Raw genomic sequence first — 16,981 nt, 5'->3', positions numbered from 1 at the left:
TCTCCATTCATATTTAGCAGAGAAAATCTAGCCTCGGGATGAAAATGCGAAACAGAAGTTCTTGCCAAATCTTTTCGAAAAGTGGAGCAAAGATTCAGTCTTATGAATGAAGGGAAACAATACTCATTTTTGTTAAGCAGCTGCTTACTTTGGCATTAACATGAACAGTTTTTACACTGAAAGGTCATATAGAAAGGAGGATCCCTATTCTAACCTGTTCCTCTATACTAAGCATATCCAGGGTTTTCAAGACTTAATTTATTACAAATTACTTAATTTGGCATTTGGCTTATAGTCTTCCTTCCTCACTTTAATACCTACACTCATCCTGAGTGAATTCATCACTGAGTAGACAGCCCATCTAAGGCTACTGGGAAGGAGATGTTACACCTTGTGATGTATTAGTGTCTACTATCTGAACCTTATACCCTGTAAGCCAAAGTATAGTATCATAAATTCTCCCTTGTATACCCAAAATTAGAAGTTCCTTGACATGCTCATCACCAGTGATCTCTGCTTTCCTTCATTCATTTACTTCTATTACCACACTGTAGATCTTGTCATACACCCAGTTTCACCTATAGCTTCATAAATGCAAACTTCATGATGTCTGGCCAGAACTTTCGCTTGTTTTTCCCAGTACAACCATTCTTATTTCACTGACATATCATCTCTATTGTTCTTCCCTACACTGTGTCACTCTGTCACTCTTCTCTGATTTCTCTGACTTGGAACCTGCAATCTATATACATCTCTTTTTCTCTCTAAAAACTTTCTCCTGCTTTCACTTTCTTTTGTCTCCTGTTGTGGTTCTATATTAAATCATGTTACTACTCTCTTGCCAGGAGCCACAATCCTCTTCCCCTGTTGTTCTGTCACACTCACCTAACAAAACACCAGATCCAACTAGGTGCTTGCACCCAGATTGCTGAGTGCACCTAGATAGAAAAAATACTGCAGTGCAGATTGGCTTTTTAATACTGTAAATTCACGATCACAAACTTCAGCTAGATCCTCTCTATCCATGCTGTTGGGAGGGCAGCGTTATATCTTGTAATGTATTGCTCTTTACCATCCCCATCATACACTATATACCTAAATAAATTATAAATTATCCTATTATAAATTGTCCTTTGTGTACCCCAAATTAATTATATAGTCTGAATCATTTAGATTATCATTTATCTCCCTCCCCCCCACCCCAGTTAGCTTTTGTGCTTACTTTCCTGTTTTACTTGGGGATCTAATTCATCTGATAAGGTACATTTCTGATATTTTTTCATTTCATGTTGGATCGGTCAAAAAGAGTATGTCCAGATGTGAGATGAAATGACAACTGAAGAAAATCACTCTTACAGATAGTGATGAATGTAGAGAGACTTTATAAATTCAGGTAGTCTCCAGTTATAATTTAGCACCAGGGGCCTTCAGCTCAGGTCCCTTTAGTCCCATTCTTATTTTTTTCTAACTTTCTAAAAACACACCCTTCCCTTTTTTCCTATAGTAACAGGGAAAGCTGTGCTGCTTCAGTGAGGATTAGTGATTGTTTGTATGTTTAGGTAGTTTTTTGAACGGCAGCATAGCGTAATTTTTAAGAGTTAAGGCTGTGCAGCCCAGTTTCCCCACTTACCTGCTTGTATGACTTTGGGTAACTTACTTTCTATGCTTCATTTGTCCCATTTGTGTTATATAAAGATGATAATACTAGTACTTCCCTCACAGTGCTATTGTGAGAATTGAATTACATATATTAAATGAGTTAATACCTTAGACTGGTAAGCACTCAATAACTGTAAGCTATTATTCATAATTTAGAAGCAACCTCTGCATTTCCTAAAATATACCTGTTCATTAACAAGAAGAGAGTAATGATGAAAGCTAGGAACTATTAAAATTCCATTGATTGGATATAAAAAGTAGACTCTTAGAATTGCAAAATATTCAAGAAATTATTTAGACCATTGAGTCTTAATCAGCAATAAGCATCAGAATCACTTATGAGGTGTGGTCAAGATACAGTTACCCAGGCCCCCACTTCTTACATCTATTAAGTCAGAAATGTCCACAGGCAAGCCCATTGTAGCCTTTCTGCTAAGAACTACTGTTAAGGCTTTATATTTTATGATAAGCAAATTGAGGTTTGAGTAAATGACTTGGGGCTGAGGTTGTGGCTTAGTGGAAGAGTGCTTGCCTGGCATGTGTGAGGCACTGGGTTCAATTCTCAGCACCACATAAATTAACAAATAAAATAAAGGCCTATCACCAACTAAAAAATATACATATACATACACACACACACACACACACATATGCATATATATTTAAAAAATAAAATATGGGGGAAAAAAGGGGTAAATGACTTGCCTAAGACCCCATAGGGTAAAGCCCCTTCAGGAATCCAAGTCACTTTCTTTCTTGTGAGTGATCCTTCTATTCTTTCATTTTGCTTGCCCAATATATTAACTTTTAAGCAAACTAATATAGGAGTTTATCCTTCTTTTAGTAATACCAGGAAGAATAATAAATGATTTAAAACTGTAATTTAATCAACATTTAATTCAAAAATAACAATTTATTTTATAATTCATGCTGAGGACTATTGGACATTTACAATAGGATTTAAAATGAATTTTCCTGTGCTTTTCATGTGGACATTAGTCTTTGCCATAATGCTTGCTACTAATCAGTGCAAGAAAACACTGTGTATGGCAAAAGAGCTGCTCAGTCCAACCTCTCAGACTGACAGGCAAACAAATGTTTTATAGGGTAAGGTAACTGCTCTGTTTTGTAGCTTGAGAACCTTCAGAAATAAAATATGCACTTCTTATAATTATGTGGGTTTTTTTTAACCTTCGTGAAAAATTCTTAGCAGTTTCCAGCCAATGTATAGTTGGTGCAGAAAAATAGTGTTCTTAATACTGCTTTTCCAATTGGTTGATCAAAAGACTAAAAACTATAGCAAAAAAAAGAAAAGAGTTAAGAGTTTTTATATTTGTAATTGGGTGCTATGATATCTCTTTAAAATACATTTTTCTGTATAATTAAAGAAATAAAAATACATTAGAATTTGTATGTGCACTTGTTCAAATATGTGAAGCAAATTAGGTGACAGGGCAGAAGCAAGAAAATGGAATTCAAATTAAATCCACATCTCAAAGCAGGTTCTATTTAATTTCTCCATATTTGCTATTATAAATATTTTATTTCATGTATGAGCTTCTTGCTAGAGATGATAAATGGCTGCCAACCTAACTTCCAATTCTTAGGCAACCACATTTTACCAACAAACCCACTCACTTTAGTATATGCTATTACAGGCCTCCCCAGAAGTCCACCATCCCAAATCTCCTTCAGCTTGTTATTCAAGTACTATTATTTCTTCTGTGTTTCTGCCTGATGCTTCATCTCAGTGTTTTGGATCTTTTCTCTTGAAGCTTATGTTTGGCTTCCTGACATTTGAATCTCTGCTTGGCCTGATGTTTTTGGTTTACACTCACTTCTTCACAGCTGATTCCAGCACAATCTCTGGCACAACCACTGGATGTCTACCTCAAGAGGACCTGCCCCAAACACAAGATTCGTATTACATACATTCATTTATTTATCTGCTCAACAGATTTTGCTCGTCACCCACTGTATATAAGTCACTATAGAAGTTATTTGCAGATGAGAATAACTACAGAAAACTCTTTAAGGTCTTTAAAATTTACAGGACAAATAATGTAAGTATATAATGATAATTTAAGATAATGTGTTCAACTATTATGAATTTATATGTACAAACAGGAGAATAATTAACAAAAGCTTCAAATAGAAAGATTCTTAACCAGGAAGTTAAGGAGCAGGGGGTCTAAGGGAGCATTATCAACAAGAACCCAGAGTATTGAGTTATAGATTGAAAAAGATGGAGAACATTGACAGATGGCAACTTAACCAGATTTTGAAATCAAGGTAGGGGAAACACCATGGGACGAATACATTCCAAAAAATGGAAATAATAAAGTCACAAAAAGTTTACATTGTGTTAAATAAACCTTATTTGTCCAGACTAATTGACAGTATGAAGAGTGTGGGAGCAATCCTAGAAAAAATGGTTAGAACTAGGTCATGGAAGGCTTTGAATACTGAAGAGTTTAGAGTTGGTGAGCATGTATTGGGGAATCCAGATGTTTTGAGAAGAAAATAATTGGATTGATTTAGCAGTGATATACAGGAGGGATTTGGTGGTGGGAAAAAAGGTAGGCAGAGTGAAGACTAGTAATGCAAAGTAGTGAGGGCCAGGAGGTGAAGACTTGAGTCATTTCATTAAGTACCTGATGTGTGAGGCACTGTGCTGGTGCTGGGGAAATAGTGAGGACTTGGTCCTTGCCACAAGGGAGTTTTCCATTTAGTGAGAGACATTAATCTCTGAAAGGCTTTAAGACTGGTCTTTATGCAAAATTTTGGCACTCTTATTTCTGACCTTTGCCTGGTTAGTAGGGGATTAAGTCCTTATTTTATAATGACCTGTATTCCCTACCGTCTTAAACTATTTCACACTTTTTGAATTGGCTAAGGCAAAATTACCCCAACCACTTGTATATAAAGAAAAGTAATTTATTGCCCAAAATGAGATAAGACAGCAATACTGCACCAGGCGGACAAAGAAGAAAATATCATATCTTAAAGAGATAACTGATTTGATGTGGAGAGGATATCTTAGGAGCAAGAAAACCAGTTAGGAGACTGTTGTAGTAATCCACCTGCTTGATTGGGAGTACCTAAACTAAGATAGTATGAAAGTAAAAGGAGTTCTTCGTGACTATTTCTACCATAATTCTTTGTATCATTCCCCAGGTACAAATAGGGAATGGATAGGTGACTCTGGTTTGAACCCAAACAGAGGGTCTTTAAAACCTAAGAAACACTCGGTTTCAGACTTAAAAGCAATGCTCTTACTGTCAAATAGTCTCTTTTCTGGATGCTTTCTTACTTGGAGCATAGTTCTGCAGCCTTCACCTTGATTCTGTGAGCTACCTTATAAATTCTTGGTTTTGCTGTAGTTGGCCCAAATTGGTTCCTAGGACTTTTGATCAAAAAATCAACGTCGTAAATGATATTTGAGAATGGGGAGGTAAAGAATGTTAGACAATTTGAAATACGGAACTACAAGTGTGGTTCTCAAAGTATAGGCACTGATGCAGGATCAGTATCACTGAGAACTTGTTACAAATGCAAATTCTCAGAACCAATCCCAGACTTAATAAATCTTTGGGAGTGGGGATCTAGCAGTCTGAATATTAACAAGCCCTCTAAGTGATTCTGATGCACAATATAGTTTGAGAACCAACCAAACTAGAGCTTAAAAGGGATATTAGGGATAGATATAAAGATGTGTGAGTCAGATATATCATATTCACCATTGGGGAAATGAGTAAACTCCCAGAAGAGTGGAAGTGAGAAGATGAGCCCCTAAAGTAAATGGAACAATCAATGAAATAAAGAATAGGATAGTACAAAAAAGGAGAGGAAAACTTAACAATGATGTGAAGTAATCTTCAGTCAGGTAAATGAGGAGAGAGCCAGAGCTATAGGACTGACCATTAGGAGGTTTCTGGTGTGAATTAAATGAGAATTGGTAAATGAGCCAGGCGCAGTAGTGCACACTTAAAGTTCCAGCTTCTTGGGAGGCTGAGGCTGGAACATCACTTGAACCCAGGAGTTTGAGACCAGTTTAGGCAACATAGCAAGAAAGACCCTGCCTCATATGAAAATAGAGAAAAAAAATATGTATTGGTACAGATAATAAAAATAAGTGGCAAGGGAATTAAGGGGAAAAAATACTTTTTGTAGCAGTGTGAGGATATAAGAAATTTGGAATAATAAAGTCAGGACAAGTTTTAAGGTATATGTTTCAGTTACTTTTGCTGTGTAACACTCTAAAACACAGTCACTAAAGACAATAATTACTATTGTAGTTACACTCCTTAGGGTTGGCGGAGTCCAGCTGGGCTTGCTTGTGCATATGCAAGTCTACTAGGAGCTTTGTTCTAAACTGGACTCTGTTTAACTTATCTCTCACCCTCCTCCCAAGACTGGCTTGCTTGGGTTTATTTTTCTCATGGAGACAGGGTAAGTGTTTAAGAGGGCAAATAGAAATACACAATCCTCTTGAGACCTAGACTCTAAACTGATACATATTGGCACTTCTATCTCATTTTGTTGATCAAAGCAGTTTACTCGGCCAAGCACATATTCAAGGTATAGGGAAATAGAATTCACCTCATTAGAGAAATTGCAAAGTGACATGGCAAAGGACATGTCTTCATGAAGAGGTGAAGAATATATGGAATGGGGAAAAAAGGAAAGTAAGGAGGAATATCAGTATAATAGGTGATATGCTTTGGATGAGGTCCTCCAAAGGTCCATGTGATAAATATTGATCCCTTATTGGGAGGTAATAGAACCTTTGAGAGGCAGGATCTAATGGGAGTTATGTGGGTCATTGGGGGCATGGTTTTGAAGGAGATTGTGGGACCCCAGTCTCATTCTGTTTCTTGTCTCATGATATCCCTCATGTGCCTCAACCACAATGTGCCATCCTCACCAGAGGAGGATTGAGGCAGCTGGAACTTAAGACTGAACCTCTATAACCATGGACCAAAATAAACCTTTTTTTCTTTATATATTAATTGCCTCAGGTATTTCATTATAGTGATGGAAAACTGACTAATACAATAGATAAGAGAATTAACCTTTGAAAAGAAGGATACTTTTAGGAATGGAAAGAAGGAAATTTGATTGGATTGGATTTAGCAAATTAAAATACTGGATATCTAGTTAAACTTTAATTTCAGATAAACTGAATTCTTTTTTAGTATTAAGTATGTACATTTACTGTTTTTTATCTTAAATACCATTTAACTATTTCTATGATAATGATACTTGAGACAAACTTATATAATGTTCCCTGATTATTTGAAATGCAAATTTAACTGGTGATCCTGTATTTTATCTGGAAACCTTACTTTAGATGATTTTTAAAATAAATCTATGGTAAAACAATCTGAAGAGGTATAGATGAGTGCACTGGGGATTTAGTGGTGGAAAAAAAAATTAGAACAGCTGTTATGGGTGCTGTGAAGTATCAGTGAAAGGATTTCTGAGCTGTAGTGAATGTCCAGTTAAAAACAGGCAGCATGATTTTTCTCTTGGATTAAATCAGCAGTAATGTTTCACTTGTTGGAAGAATAGAGATTGCTGTTACAGGGACCCCTTTATTTGACTTCAGGAGAGCCCTGGACAGGAGATTCAGGCATAATTGAAATGATTAGGGTCCAGGCTGTTCAGGAAAGCACTTGAAACCAGAAGACGAATTGGGAAAGATTGAGAGTCTAGCAGTCACAATGAGTCAGAGAAGTGAAATTTCACAAAGAAACTAATAATTTATAGCCCTAGAAGAATAGTTCTATATAATATTGGGGTTAAAATCATATTTCATGTTATAGAACTGGAGCTAAATTAAACATTAACAGCTCTGGAGATAAGGATCTAGTTTTGAATTCTGGTTGTGTGATCTTGGTCTGGTAATTTAACTTCCTTCAGCCTTAGCTCTTTATTTGTAAAATGGGAATAATATTCTTACTTCATAGGTTTATTGTTAGGAGTAAGTGAAACAGGCCATGTGAAATAACTAGTACAATATGTCTGGCATATAGTAAACCCTCAAATATTTGCTATTTTTTTTTTACTATTTTAAATACCACTTAAATGTATCTATAATCAACAAATATAAGTGCTGTAGAGAATATTATTTTAAAGAAAAATGGCAGGTATACATTGTGTGTTTTCCTCTTTAGCTAGGAAATGCTATGTTTGGTGAATACATACACAATTATCTACCTGTCAAAGTTGAAACCCATGCAACCTTTATAATTTAAGGTTGTTTTCTTAACTCTTATAAGAAAATAATTATGCTTAAGTCATATCTGTCTCATTTCCCACAGGTGACCATGCTGTGGGATTTTCATAGTTTGAATAATTCCTATGGGCTCTGCCACCCACCAAGTTAAAGAAGACAAGATTCCTCCCAGGGGTAGTATTGTGGGAATGTAAGCAGCTTGTTTTCATGAGTTCTGTGTCTTGGTCTGGCCTCCTGTTAGGAGCTGTGGTGGTAGTTGTATTGTTTTTAATTGTTGTTTCTTCCATCTTTCTCAGATTTTTAAAGTTATTTACATATAAAAGTTTTTGAAAAATGAATGTTTTATGGGGATATTTTGCTTATAAAAAGAAGAATTAAAGCTATTTTAAAGTAATTACTTGTGTTGTGTTTTCTCTTGCAAAGTAAATGTAAGCATTAATTGATGTTATCTGGAAAGAAAATGAAGCCCAAGAAAATTACTTTGCTCTTAATATTTTAAAATAAAGTAGTATTATTCTGTTTGAACAGAGCCTTCTAAGGAATTACTATAGTCTCATACACAATCGACTTAAATGCATTCTTTATCTTTAAAAGGAAGCAGAATAGGATCATTGAGTAAATCACATGTGTTCACAGTCTTGTCTGGTGTAATCATATACTACACAAACACATTATTCTGTAGTCAGGAGGGTAAAGGGACATTTGAAACAGGACTTGCCCTTGAGGAGACCTTTCTTTGTTTAAAGAATAGACCACACAGTAGAAGATAACAGAAAATATCTTCCATGCCTTCCCCACCTTTATACTTTCCTGTTCTCCTTTGTTCTCTAAGGACATCTGCTGTAATGATTATTCTGTATAACTCATATGTACATAGCAGAAGGCATATCATATTTCATTTATTATTTTTTCTACTGCAATTATTGCTCTCTTTTATATCATGACATTGTGGGGTTTTCAAATATTTTGTTTGTAAAAGATATGAAAGTATGTTACAGAAAATTTATTAGGGACTTTATATCCAAAGAGTAAATGCTTTAACTCTGAATTTCATAAAATTATGCCTTAAAAAGCCTAATAGACCTCTATGAAGTTATATTTTAAAGAGATAAATATACAAAAAAGCAATGCTTTTTAAAAAGATGAATTTAATTTTTATGTTAATCACAATGGATTTTAAGTACATAAAAATAAAATGAAAATGTATAAAAATGATTAGTGTTCAGTTTATTTTAAAAATTGATGAGAATATGTATTTTGCTTGTTTGCTTTTGAAAATGCTAATCACTAGTTAAATCATTAAATATTAGTTAAGATTAATTAAAATAAAATTAAATCTCTTCAGATATTTTTTTTTTCTCTTCAGATATTTTTAAAGATCTTTCATTTGCCCCCAATTCAGTAAGAAGCTCTTCCTCAATTTAGTTTAATTTTATGTTATATAATTTTTTTTAAAATGTCATACTTAGGCATTTGAAAGACATTCTTAATTATGAGCAACAATGATGTGATATTTTGGAAAATCCAAAATAGATACATTGTTTTAAATGTTCTCAATATTTTGATAGTTTGTTTGCTATCTTATGGATACAATTAAAAATTCAAATTTTTACTTTTTATTAGAGGGGTCTTACATTGCCGCTCAGTTTTGTCATAGGTTGATCCTTTGGGGACTTTTGAAATTTTTGTTTAAAGGGTTTTTAAAGTGTTTTATTATGAAAATTTTCAAACATACAAATGTAAAACAAATAGTATGTTGAAATCCCCCAAGTTATGTTTGAGCTTTTCTTGATATGTTAGTACAACTACTATGATTGTTTATGCAGCAGACGTTCCAGAGCTCAAGAAATGCTTGTTGCTTAATGCACACTTGAAAGAATTTGTGTAAATCAAAATTTTCTAAATAGCCAACCATTTCCCATTCTATGACAGGTTATATTTCAAAAGCTTGTTGTTGGTCAGCCTATTTTTGGACCTACAAACGTGTTTCTCATAGAAAGGATATTAAAATGACTATTAGCTTTTTGAACCAGCTCTCAGTAACTTACCAAATTCATCAAAGTGTAGAAAATCTACCTGCCATTTTTTTACATTATTTCAATGAGAAAATGCCTCATTTGCAACTAAAATACTAGGAATAGTACCACCCATCTTCCCTTCTACTAAGACTGGGGATGGAGGAATAGGGAGTCAAGCTGTCCTGCAATAGGCATCATGTTTGTGATGATAGGTCCTTATTTTTCCTAGCAAAAGTATCAGGAACTTGCAAAAGGCAGTGAGGAGACCGGAGTGTCCCCTGTATATACCATTCTGAAATTTTCCTCTGCTGAGAGGAATTGGGAACTCAAGATCTCCTGTAACAGGGATCATGTCTGTGATGGGTCCTTAGCTCTCTGAGGAGGAGTAGCAGGAACTTAAGACAGTAGAGAAGTGCGGGAGGATGGGAATGTACTCTGAAATTATCACTGCCTTTGCTAGTGAAGTTTGTTTTTATGCTTTAAAAGTAAAGTTCTTAAATAAAGGAACAAAACTGAAACCTTTTATAAGATAAATATGTGTTTAAGTTTATAATTATAATACACACTTTTTAAAAAGTAACTTCTGATTATTTTCTTCCTTGAGTAAGTTTCTGATGTAGGGGAAAAATCATTTTCACTGGCTAAGTAAGACATGCCTAAGACAACAATAAAAAAATTCCTGACTGTTAAAACAAAATTGGAATATAAACATAGGTACAAAATTTTCAATAAGCTAAAATCAGGTTGTTGGAATAATGCTTATACTGAAACTATAAGCAGTACAACCTTTTAGAATACCTGGGAATGACAGATGGAGGCAGAAAAATGAGCTGCAGTGCTCTGGCATACTAACCTATACTTTCACTCTTCCAATTTGTCCTTAAATTCCCACTCTTCCAAAATCCTTCCCTACACAAGACTTTTGAGGCACAAAATTGTGTTAATAAATTTCCCCATCATTTGGGACATACATGTAAAATACAAGGAGCTATATAGCACACAAGTTCTATGTGTAGAACAAAAGGGAAAAATATCAGAAAAAGTAGATGAAAACAAGGTCATTCAGAATTAAGAACCTTAAAAATTACAATGTTCTCTGACCCTTAGGAGGTCACTGAAAACCTCCCATGATAATCTGTAAAATGCATTTGGTTGAAATAAATCAACCCTGTTCCTTTTAGCTCTAAAAAAAGTCTCATACAGTGAATAGTCGTACTTGATCCTATATGGTTTCAAATGCTAGTGTGGCATGGTGTTTTCCTGTCAGCTAATATAGGCTCCAATCTTACATGTCCTCCAGAGACTGCATATGCTTGTGAGAGACTAAATAGCAGGCTCCCAAAGCTGGCTGCCTCATCTCCCAGAGGGAATAATGTCAGTGCCCTTATAAATCCAAAGAGACTCAAGCATACTTTGTGAGTCAACCAAATTTCCTGCACAGATCCACGCTCCCACTAGATAAAGAGCAGCCTACTGTGTGTCAATTTCCACGATAACTAGTATTTTACATGTGTTACTATATTTATCCTCACAATAATCTTAAGAGGTGGGAATGTTGTCCTCATTTTACAGATGAGGAAATTTTCCAAGAACTAGTTAGTGATAGAGCTAGCTGTTCTTGCAGTTAGCTTTACACTCACCTGCAACTTGAAGTAACTCTGGCTCCTCTACCTGTGGGACCTGGCCTCTGCAGCAATCAGAGCTAGCTCATAACCCAAGACCCCCCATCCCAAAGCCAGGGGAAACATGTTCCGTGCTCCCCACTCCATACCTACCCAGCTCTTCTAAAGTCTCAGGTGAATGCTTGGGAATTTCAATGAAGTTCCTATAGCTAAGATACCCAGTGTGTTAGCTTTTAGTAACTGTAAAAAATACTGAAGATAATCATCTTAAAAAGAGGAAAGTTTTATTTTGGCTAACAGTTTCAGGGGTTTCAGTGCATGGTCACTTGGCTTCATTGCCTTAGGGCCTATGGTGAGGCAGCACATCATGACAGAGAGTACATGGTGGGTGGAGCAAATTGTTCACCTTTTGGTGACCCCAAATCAGAGAAGAAGACACCAGTGTCCCACAATCCTTTTGAGGACTTGTGCTTAAGGACCTAAAACCTCCCATTAGGCCCCACCTCCTAAAGTCTCTACCACCTCTCAATAGTACTATGGGCTAGGAACCAAGCCTTTAACACATGGGCCATTTGGGGACATCCAAGATTCAAACCAACCACCTCTAACCCAGAGAGGCAATTCCTGAGCTTCCTATTAAGAGTTCTGCCACTTCAGTAGAACTGTTCATACCCAAATCCCCTACTGTTGCTATTGGTGGTGCTTAGGGTGCCAGAGAACAAGTTCCCCTGCCAACTAGTAGAATTGGGGGAAGAAACTACCTTGAGATAACTCCAGAGAAATGAAAACAAAATCCTAAAATACTAGAGGTCTCCAGTGAACATACAGAGGAAATGGCATGCATAGTTTCTTCTGCATCATTAACTTCTGGATCTCTGAAATCCTAACAGATGAAAGAACATCCAAATTTAAGATATCAGGCTCAGGAATTCCCCCAAATAGCTTTCAAACTTCTCAAAGTATCTTCCTGGGACCAGTAGCATTAACTTTACCTGGGAACTTGTTAAAAATGGAAATTCTCAGATACCATGATAGTCCTACTGAACCAGAAGTGAGGCCTAGGGATCTGTATTTTTAACAAACCCTGTAGGTCATTGTGGTGGCCACTGAAGTTCGAAAATCAGCAGCCTGGGAATATGAAAGATGATCCTAGGTTCCTCACATTAAACCTGTAACATAATGCCCTAGAGTTAGGCAGCTCTCCCAAACATAACTACTGCTTAAATGTTCAGTTTTTTCCTTGAAAACCTCTAGGAAAATGGTAGGCACATAACAGATGATCAGTAATGACTGAATTGAAGCTATTTAAAAAACTCATTGTTTATGATAAGGAAATCAGAAGTAACTTAAATATCTGTTAATAGGGATTTGGGGACTAGGGTTGTAGCTCAGTGGTATTTTCCTAGCATGTGGGAAGCCTTGGTTTCCGTCCCAGCACTGCAAATAATAACAATAATAACTGTAAAGATTTGGTTAAAAACAAATTCTATGAGGATCAGGATCAACACCAATGATGTTCACTAAATCCTCATTGTCTGATACAGTGTATTTGATATTTTGACCAAATAAATAAATGTACATACACTCAAGTCCTAAAGTACAATGCAACCATCAACAAAGATGTTTTCCAATAGTATTCCCCCTCCTACATATTTATACCCAAAAACTCGAAAGTCAATATTTATAGTTGCTTTATTCATAATCAACAAAAACCGGAAACAACCCTGTTGCCCTTCAGCTGATGAATGGATCAGCATTTATACAATGTATATCCATAAAACAGTAATACTGAGCAATAAGAAGAACCAGACTTGGACTGGGGTTGTAGCTCACTGGTAGAGTGCTTGCCTAGCATGTGCGAGGCACTGGGTGCAATCCTCAGCACCACATAAAAGTAAAAATAAATAAATAAATAAATAAAATAAAGATCCATTGACAACTAAAAAAAAAAGAACCAGACTACCAACATATGCAACATCATGGATGAAATGCAACTGTGCTAGGCTAAGTGAATGAAGCCAGACTTTACAAGCAAATGTATGATTCCACTTACTTAGCTTTGTTGTAAAAGTGAAACGAGAACACAGATGAGTGATTGCTACGGAAAGGGTAAGTGCCTCCTAACTAAAATTGGACACAGAAGAAATTTTTGTGGGTTATGGAACTGTTTTATTTCTTGATTGTGGTGGTGGTTACATGACTATGCATTTATCAAAACTCATGGGACTATCAAACTCATGCTAAAAAAGTAAGTAAAAACTTCCTATTTATACTAATTTTGCTATGCATACTTTTTTAAAAGTAGACCAAAGATTTTTGAAAACTGGTATCCCTGAATACATGGTAGGATGTACTTAATAAATTTTAAATGAAAAGCAAGTAACAAAACAATATATAACGATAATGTTTTTGTTTTCTTTCTTTGCGGTACTGGGGATTGAACCCAGGGCCTTGTGCTTGAAAGGCAAACACTCTACCAGCTGAGCTACATCCCCAGCACGATAATGTTTTTCACAAACAAATTTTATGCATATATAAATGTTCATGTGTGTCTATGGGTTATATAAATGCCTAGAACACATTTTAAAAGAATATATTTCAAAGTGGTAGCAGCAGTTACTTCTAAGGAAGGGACCAAATTTGGGGAAATGCTTTTAAGGAGATCTTAGTTAATAGGTACCTGTTAGAATTGTTTATAAGAATTTATTTGTATATTATATAATTAAGAAATAAACATTCCAGAGAGTAGAAGGATAAACATTAAAAGTGTCATTAGTAGGAGAACCTAAAAATGGTTGTACTGGATTGTAAAAGCACCCATGAAGCATAATGACAATGGTGCTCTCGAACACAGGAGAGACAAACACACAATTTTCTTGAAGAGTCAAACAAGCTCAATGCAAGAGGACTTATTTGGGCTCACTTTAAGTTTCCTTGGGTTTTATCATTTATAGCTTCAAATTGATATTAGTGGTACAAATAAGGCTTTAGGACTAACTATTTTTAAAAATCAATATGACATACTGTCCCCTCTCCTTTTCCACACAAAATAAATATGCCACCTATTATTAGAAAGCAAAGAAATTACAACCTGAATCACTGAAAGTTTGAGCATAGTTGATGGTAGCAGAATGAAATTCGAATGCAGCAGTAACCCAGTCATCCTTCAATTGTATGTGCAAAGGAGGACCATGAATTGCTGAGATGATTAGAAGCTGTGACTAAAACAAAAGAGCTTATTTTAGCTACTATTTTTTAAAACTTATTCATCAGGAATATCTTGTACCAGAAGCATTATGACTAGAATATGTTCTATAAATTTCCCTTCTGTAAAAGAATGAAAAGACCAATTTAGAATAAATAATAAAGTATATAAATTATAAAATTATTATTTCAGCAGATAGAATGGAATGAAAATATGAATGACTGTTTAAAATCCAGACACCCCCACCCATAATGTCTCATTCATTTATAATGTATTAGTGAAGGAATCCAGGTTTCTTTGGTAATACATTCTTAACCTATAGAGAAATTTCTTCAGAGGACAAACCTCACTCATTATATGCACAAACCTGTCGCCAAATAGATTGGACTTCATTTGAACATTTTGTATTATTCACCTTTAGCCAATATTTTTCAACTTGTCTAGATCTGGAAAAAGTGAAATCTTCCTAAGAATGACTACATGAACTTTTGCCTGAGGGTGAAAAATTGCATAAAGCCATTTAAAACCAAAACTTGAACAAAGCAGAAAAAACAGTTCTGCCTAAGAATTTTAACTGCTTTCCTCTGTTTTTAAGAATAGTCAGACTAGAATTTTTAAGCCCTTAATGTTTGCTAGGAACCAATGAATTAGTTTAGTATTTTGCTTTATTCATACCAAAAAAATAGAGTATATTGAACCCAGTTGATTTTGAATATTTATAATGATTATTTTTTAACATTTCATTCTCATACATAAGCAATAATTATTTATGGGAACTGGTTTAATTTCTCTTAAATAATCTACCACCACACATGTGTGCAAGCACACACACACACACAGGCACACGAGGAAACACCATTACATTATTTGTTAAAAATGTGTCATGATTCTTTGAATCAGCATATTGTTAGGTACAACAGATCCCTGACTTGGAACACCTGTCCATAATAGAAGGATTTTGGATGGTGAGACATTTATAGAAGATTTATATTCTGGAAAAATATATACATATATAAGTGTATTCCAAAGATGTTGTAATTTAGATATGAATTCATTTTTCTCAAATACAGAGTTTTAAGAGAATAAGATATTTTAGAAGAATCAATGCACTATTCCAAGTTTTCTAAAACACCAAGAGTGCTTTTGTTTTCCTGAATTGCATCAATCAAAAAAACATAAAATGGTAATTGGTCTCCTTATCACTCCATCATATCCATAAAGGTTTTATAGATTTTTTTGATGTGTGGCATATTTATGACACAATTTACACCCATATTGATTTGAGATTATTTTATTAGAAGATACCTGCCAGCTATGCATGTGTATTTGCATTCTTCTAAGGTTTTCATATATGACATGATCATTAGAAAGTTTCTTGGTCTATTTGTGTATTTCTCTTGTGTGTGTTTTTGTTTGTTTGTTTGTTTGTTTGTACTGTGGATTGAGCCAGAGGTACTTTACCACTGAGCTACATTCCCAGTGCTTTTTTATTTTTATTTACATACAGGGTCTCAAGAAGTTGCTGAGGGTCTTAGTTGCTGAGATTGACCTCGAACTTGTGACCCTCCTCAGCGTCCCAAATTGCTGAGATTACAGGCATGTGCCACTGCTCCAGCTTCGTGATCTTTTTGAAAACATTGCTAATATTCCCATCTCTTACAATAAGTATTTTCCCCTCTATAACATTAATTTTCTTAAGATTTTTACTGTAGCAGTAATCTTAGTATAAATGGGAAATACACATCATAATAAGCTAATTTAAATTTATAATGCTCTAGTTCTTTTTGGAAGGTAGTCTTATAAGAAGCAAGGAATTCAAAACAGAACCTCAGTTTTGAAGCTATAAACTTGCACTCACTTAGCTATACATTTTGAGGCATTATCCACCCTTACTAGAGGGCAGGATTGGCTCTCTCCCTGGAGTAGCATATGTATAATAAAGATGAATAGTTATTGATAATTACTTCTTCATATGTGTAGATGCTAGAGAACTGTTTCAAATGTATCTTGGGTTAAAAAGACCAATCAACCATGGCAAATCTAATCTACTAATTCTTCTAATTCACTGCTTCATACTTTCTCTTTCTCATACCACCAGTACTACCCCTGCCCCCTCCATCTTCCTTTTCAACCCTTGCTTCCTATTTCCCTGGGAAATCAGAGTGATAAGAAAATAACTTCCACAGACCACCATACCAACACCGCCACTTGCGGTCACCTACCTGTGTCTGTGCCT

At 35.2% G+C, this 16,981-nt stretch overlaps 1 long non-coding RNA gene and 1 other non-coding gene across 2 annotated transcripts in view; one reads left to right on the top strand and one right to left on the bottom strand.

The window, feature by feature from the left end:
• LOC124988182 (uncharacterized) overlaps positions 1-16,981 on the top strand; it is an 80,794-nt gene that overhangs the window by 11,829 nt on the left and 51,984 nt on the right. The window lies entirely within an intron of this gene.
• On the bottom strand, positions 13,963-14,036 carry Trnae-uuc (transfer RNA glutamic acid (anticodon UUC)). Its single transcript has one exon. It is a non-coding gene; the product is annotated as a tRNA-Glu (tRNA).

The sequence above is a fragment of the Sciurus carolinensis genome, chromosome 7, assembly GCF_902686445.1.
Source record: "Sciurus carolinensis chromosome 7, mSciCar1.2, whole genome shotgun sequence".
NCBI lineage: Eukaryota > Metazoa > Chordata > Mammalia > Rodentia > Sciuridae > Sciurus > Sciurus carolinensis.
The sequence above is the reverse complement of the archived record's forward strand: the minus strand, read 5'-3'. Positions and strand labels throughout refer to the sequence as shown.